Here is a 6,836-nt window from a genome sequence, read left to right as displayed (position 1 = left end):
GCCACACTCTCCCTGTACCCCCCCCACACACACAATTTTGGGGGCTGACTCTCGTGCGTCCATCCGTGCCGCCGTACTGCCTCCTCATACCAGCGCCTCTCTGCCTTCGCTGCCTCCAGCTCTTCTTTGGGGCGGCGATATTCTCCTGGCTGTGCTCAGGGTCCTTTACCGTCCAAAATCGTCCTCCCATGTCCATTCCTCTTGATTCTTTGGCCGCTGTTGCTGCTGCCCGTTACCACGCTGCTTGGTCCTTGGTTGGTGGGTGATTCTGTAACGGTTTTCTTCCTGGGAAGGAGAGGAGGACCAAAATGCAGCGTGGTTATTTATAAACATCTTTAATGAAAGATGAAAACGTGTACACTATACAAAATAAGAAAACGTGGGAAAACCGAAACAGTCCTAACTGGTGCAAAACACAGAGACAGGAACAATCACCCACAAGATACCTAAAGAATATGGCTGCCTAAATATGGTTCCCAATCAGAGACAACGATAAACACCTGCCTCTGATTGAGAACCACTCCAGGCAACCATAGACTTACCTAGAACACTCAACTGAACACAACCCCATAGACTACAAAACCCCTAGACAAAACAAGACACATAAATCACCCATGTCACACCCTGGCCTAACCAACATAATAAAGAAAACACAGAATACTAAGGCCAGGGCGTGACAATTAGTTATACATGGATGTGTAGTGTCAGCGTTTCGTGCTGGTATGGCATGCCTAAGTTTGCTAATCTTGCCAACAAAAACATTCTTAAAATAATTGGCAATATCAGTGGGTTTTGTGATGAATGTGCCATCTGATTCAATGAATGATGGAGGTAAGTTTGCACTTTTGGGAAAAATTTTACTTAATGTGCTCCAGAGCTTTTTACTATCATTCTTTATATCATTTATATTTTTTTCATAGTATAGTTTCTTCTTCATTTTATTCAGTTTAGTCACATAATTTCTCAATTTGCTGTATGTTTGCCAATCGGTTGTGCAGCCAAACTTATTTGCCATTCCTTTTGCCTATTCCCTCTCAACCACACAATTTTTAAATTCCTCATCAATCCATGGGGATTTAACCGAATTACAGTCATTTTCTTAATGGGTGCATGCTTATTAGTAACTGGTTGCTCCTCATTATACACCACTGACCAACAAATATTATTTATATCAATAACATAGAAATGACAAAAAAACATATTGTATGACCGCTTATACATTATATTATGCTCAGTCTTAGGAACTTTGGTTTTCCTAGATATGTCAACTAAACTCAGCAAAAAAAGAAACTGACCTTTTTCAGGACCCTGTCTTTCAAAAAAATAAAAATAATAATAACTTCACAGATCTTCAATGTAAAGGGTTTAAACACTGGTTTAAAGGGTTTAAACACTGTTTCCCATGCTTGTTCAATGAACCATAAACATTTAATGAACATGCACCTGTGGATCGGTCGTTAAGACACTAACAGCTTATAGATGGTAGGCAATTAAGGTCACAGTTATGAAAACTTAGGACACTAAAGAGGCCTTTCTACTGACTCTGAAAAACACAAAAAAAACATCTAAACTCTGAAAGATGCCCAGGGTCTCTGCTAATCTGCGTCAACATGCCTTAGGCATGCTGCAAGGAGACATGAGGACTGCAGATGTGGCCAGGGCAATAAATTGCAATCCGTAGCTGTCCGTACTGTGAGACGTCTAAGACAGCACTACAGCGAGATAGGATGGACAGCTGATCATCCTCGCGGTGGCAGACCACGTGTAACAACACCTGCACAGGATCGGTACATCCAAACATCACACCTGTGGGACAGGTACAGGACGGCAACAACAACTGCCCGAGTTACACCAGGAACGCACAATCCCTCCATCAGTGCTCAGACTGTCCACAATAGGCTGAGAGAGGCTGTTGTAAAGGCAGGTCCTCACCAGACATCACAGGTAACAACGTCGCCTATGGGCACAAACCCACTGTCGCTGGACCAGACAGGACTGGCAAAAAGTGCTCTTCACTGACGAGTTGCGGTTTTGTCACACCAGGGGTGATGGTCTGACTTGCGTTTATCGTCGAAAGAATGAGCGTTACACAGAGGCCTGTACTCTGGAGCGGGATTGATTTGGAGGTGAAGGGTCCGTCATGGTCTGGAGGTGTGTCAGAGCATCATTGGACTGAGCTTGTCATTGCAGGTCATCTCAACGCTGTGCGTTAGAGGGAAGACGTCCTCCTCCCTCATGTTGTACCCTTCCTGCAGACTCATCCTGACATGACCCCCAGCATGACAATGCCACCAGCCATACTGCTTGTTCTGTGCTTGATTTCCTGCAAGACAGGAAAGTCAGTGTTCTGCCATGGCCAGCGAGGACCCCGGATCTCAATGCCATTGAGCACGTCTGGTACCTGTTGGATCGGTTGGTGAGGAATAGGGCCATTTCCCCCCAGAAATGTATGTGAACTTGCAGGTGCCTTGGTGGAAGAGTGGGGTAACATCTCACAGCAAGAACTGGCAAATCTGGTGCAGTCCATGAGGAAGAGATGCACTGTAGTACTTAATGCAGCTGGTGGCCACACCAGATACTGACTGTTACTTTTGACTCCCCCTTTGTTCAGGGACACATTATTCCATTTCTGTTAGTCACATGTCGGTGGAACTTGTTCAGTTTATGTCTCAGTTGTTGAATCTTGTTATGGTCATACAAATATTTACACATGTTAAGTTTGCTGAAAATAAACACAGTTGAAAGTGAGAGGACATTTTCTTTTTTTGCTGAGTTTATAGTGTGATCACTACATCTGATGGATATGGATACTGCTTTCACGCTTATTTCTGCAGCATTAGTTCAGATGTGATCAATACATGTTGATGATTTCATTCCTGTGCTGTTTGTAACTACCCTGGTAGGTTGACTGAATACTTGAACCAGGTTGCAGGCACTGGTTAGAGTTTGAAGGTTTCTCTTTAGTGGGCAGCTTAATGAAAACCAGCCAGTATTTACATCACCCAGAAAATATACCTCTCTGTTGATATCACATACATTATCAAGCCTTTCACACATGTTATCCAGATACTCACAATTCGCAATTGGTGGTCTATAGCAGCTTCCCACAAGAATGGGCTTTAGGTTAGGCAGATGAACCTGTAGCCATATTGCTTCAACAGTTTTTAACATGAGATCCTCTCTAAGATGTACATGAATGCGGTTCTGAATATAAACAGCAACAACTCCACCATTGGCATTTCTGTCTTTTCTGTAGATATTATAACCATGTATTGCTACCACTGTACATTTGCTGAAGCATTATGACAACTCAGCAACACAATGGTAGGAATTAACTGAGCTGGGCTTGGGTCATTGATAAGTCATTGTCTCATCGCAGCCTTATAATGCTGTGAAAAGGCCCATGAACCCAAATTAGTCAGGTGGATCCCATCCTCCTTATAAAGCCTGTCTTGCTTCCAAAAGGTATCAAAATTGTCAACAAAAGTTACACCCATTGAGCTGCAAAAATCACGTAGCCAGTTGTGGAGAGAAAGAATCCTGCTAAAGCGTTCAATGCCACGATTCAGAGAGGGCACAGGGCCAGATTTAATGGATATTTTATTAGCAGGGAATCACTCAACTCTATAAAATCCAGTTTCAACTGGATTTGTCATTAAAACCCATATGGACTAAAATAGCATCATTTCTTACCATGGAGCTGCCCAAAATCAAGGCTGGTGAGAAGGATGAGGAAATGCCCTGGCAAACTTCAGGCAACACCGGCCAGTCGGACAACGACAAATGACAAGGCAGAGATTCATCCAACAAGTGCAAACGCCGTCCAGCCACCAGCATAGAAAAGGTAAACATTCCACTCAACGTTTTCCCCCCAGTTTCTTACGTAGGCTGGCGACCTGCTTGATCAAGGAAGCCACTTCAATCCTATAATCCTTGGCAAGCAAACAATTGCCACATTGGAACTCCGTGTGACCCAGTTTGTCCAGAAACAAAGCGTAGTAGATACAGCTCCTACAGAGCTGGAACTGTTCATGTACTTCTCCAGACAAATGGGGCTCCATTGCAAAACTTATCTTGGACTAACTTTGTTAGCTTGATGGCTAGCAGCTCAGCTAGCTAGCTAAGGTTAGCGGCTCTGTCAAGCAGGCTTCAACCTGTATGTTTAGCAGGATTCTGGGACAGGAAATAGCAGTCCTAGCTGTTAAAAGCTAACCGTGGTGCGGAATCCATGCAAAGACAAGTTCAGCATTAATATTTAACAAATATTGGTTGTTTTAGTCAAAAACAACAAACCGAGTGTGTCCAGTGATGTTTCTGATTTACCCCATAAGTTTCACACACCTGGTTTTACACTTGACTAAATCAGTCATTGATTACAGAGGAAGGGTGAAAAACATCAGAAATTCACCCCTTCCAGGAGTGTAGCGGGATATTGCTGTAAACCAAAGCTATAACTGTCATCTGAGCTGTGTTCAGAATGATGAAAACATAACAAACTGTTACAACGGAAACACTAAAGTTTTGAATGTCCAGTTGATGGCCGCGTCATTCTGTATATACTGATGCTAAATGTTAAGTCAAATAAATGCACCCCTGGGGAGTACTGTCCTCTAAAGTACTGAAACGAGCCAGATATACAGTTGCATGCAGGAGCTACTGAAACAGCAGTACAGTGATGGAGTGAGAATGAGATATAGTTGTCTCCCTCCTTCCCCTCTGCTAGAATGTTAGAACACTGGATCATTAAAATCATCAGAACCTTCCTCTGTTTCAGCATTAAACATAAGACGCCTGGAAACACACTGCCTTTGATTCCAGTGTCCTGTGTCAGGGTTAAAAATGCCCACAGCTAGCTTTTGTGTGTGTGTGTGTGTGTGTGTGTGCGTGCGTGCGTGCGTGCGTGCGTGCGTGTGCGTGTGCGTGTGCGTGTGTGTTGGTCTCTGAGCTTAGCAGCAGTAAATGAGATCAGGGTAAGTGTTACCAAGGAGGAGGCTTTTGATTAAATATGTTCAGAGCGAGACAGAGAGAGACAGAGGGGGTGGGGGAGAAATAGGATAGGGAAGGGAAGGGTATATAGAATGATAGATAGCAATGGGAAAATGAAAGATCGAGACAAGGGAAGGAGAAAGAGAGAAAGTGTAAGAAAGAAAAGAAAGAAGGCTTAGGGAGAAAGAGAGAGAGGTTGGGGAGAATGGAGAGAGATTGGAAGAGTAGAGATAGAGGAGGGGTGATGGAGGAGAGAGAGGAAGAGTAGAGATAGAGAGGAGGGGTGATAGAGGAGAGAGAGGAAAAGAGAGTGATAGAGTAAAGGGCAGAAGAGCGTGAGAGAGGAAGTGGAGGAGATACAGAGAAAGAAAGAAAGAGAGAGTGAAAGAGTGACAGGCGAGAGCAGTAGTGAGGACATTCATGTTCAAACATAGGAAAGGAAAAGTCAGCTTTACTAAAAAAAAGAGAAGGGCAGATAGATGAAGCTGTTTCACACACAGCCAGATATACAGACTCACACGCCACTCTCATTAACAACTCACGTTCTGTTGTAAACACACACACACACACCAACACAGCTTCTAGTGTAGTTTGTTCTAATAATGTGTAGTTGAATGAATGGATTGTAGTGTGTTTTATAAACCAGCAAGGGAGTGTTGGATCATAGTTTTATCTTCATCATCTCTTTAACTCTAATACTTTAATACTAATTACTGCACATAGGCTTCACTGAGCTAATGACTGGGAGTTTAATTAAGCCTGTGAGGAGAGAGAGAGAGAGAGAGAGAGAGAGAGAGAGAGAGAGGGATACAAGAGGAAAAAGGAGGGAAAGACCACTAGAGCGAGAGCGCTATGCATTTTGTTTTGTAACCTCATTTGCAATCCTAAACTATTTCACAGATGTATGTTTGTAGGCTTGTTTTATGTCTGAGTTTATCCAATAAGGATTTAAACTGAGATAACCGGTGTGACACTAAGACATCCCTGTTACAGCAATGACACACGTGACCTCTAATCAACCTATCATGAGCAGGTGACCAGGGAGACACCTAACTGAAAAAATACTAAATGCTCTCTTATTCTCCATCTCTCTCTCGCTGTTGCATTCTCAACCATTATCTCTCATCTGGCATCTGTCTCTTACACACAGTGGGAGCAACAAACACACACACAGCCTTATTTCATGATGCTGTCAGCAGATGGACAGAAGCAAGAGGAATCACACACACACACACACACACACACACACACACAAACACAGTCACATTTCAGACTGCTGTCAGACAAAGGTGTGAGGGATTCTCCTCTCTCTCATTTCATCATACTGCCACGACACCCCTATTTACCTCTCCCATCCATCTCCCAATATGTGTATCTCGCTGTCCTGTGAGTGTTTGTGTGTTTGTGTGTGTGTGTGTGTGTGTGTGTGTAAGCCTTGTCCAAACCCTACAGTATATAGGGCTGTGGCGGTCGTTAAACTTTGTCAGCCTGTTATTGTCATGCAAAACACTGCCAGCCTCATGGTAATTGACCGCTAATAAACATAAACCCGTTTCGCATCTCCACGCCTCCACTCATACAAGCCACTGATGCGAGCCTTTTTGGAACATCTACATTTAAAAAATCAATTTAATATACACCATCTCAATAAATCCATAATTTATTTTAAGCAGGTCTAAAGTAACGTGATATTAAAAAAATGTACTTCAGAAGAACAGAGTATGAGTTGACCTACTGTATGTTATCCTATCTGGCTATGCGCCATTCCTCAAGCTGTAGTCTTGTTTATTTAGCAGGCAAAATATACTTATAAGTCCCGTGCCATTATTTTATATTATATGATTTTATAG

This window comes from Oncorhynchus nerka, linkage group LG14 (genome assembly GCF_034236695.1).
Source record: "Oncorhynchus nerka isolate Pitt River linkage group LG14, Oner_Uvic_2.0, whole genome shotgun sequence".
In the NCBI taxonomy this organism is placed as follows: domain Eukaryota; kingdom Metazoa; phylum Chordata; class Actinopteri; order Salmoniformes; family Salmonidae; genus Oncorhynchus; species Oncorhynchus nerka.
Note: the sequence above shows the minus strand (reverse complement) of the source record.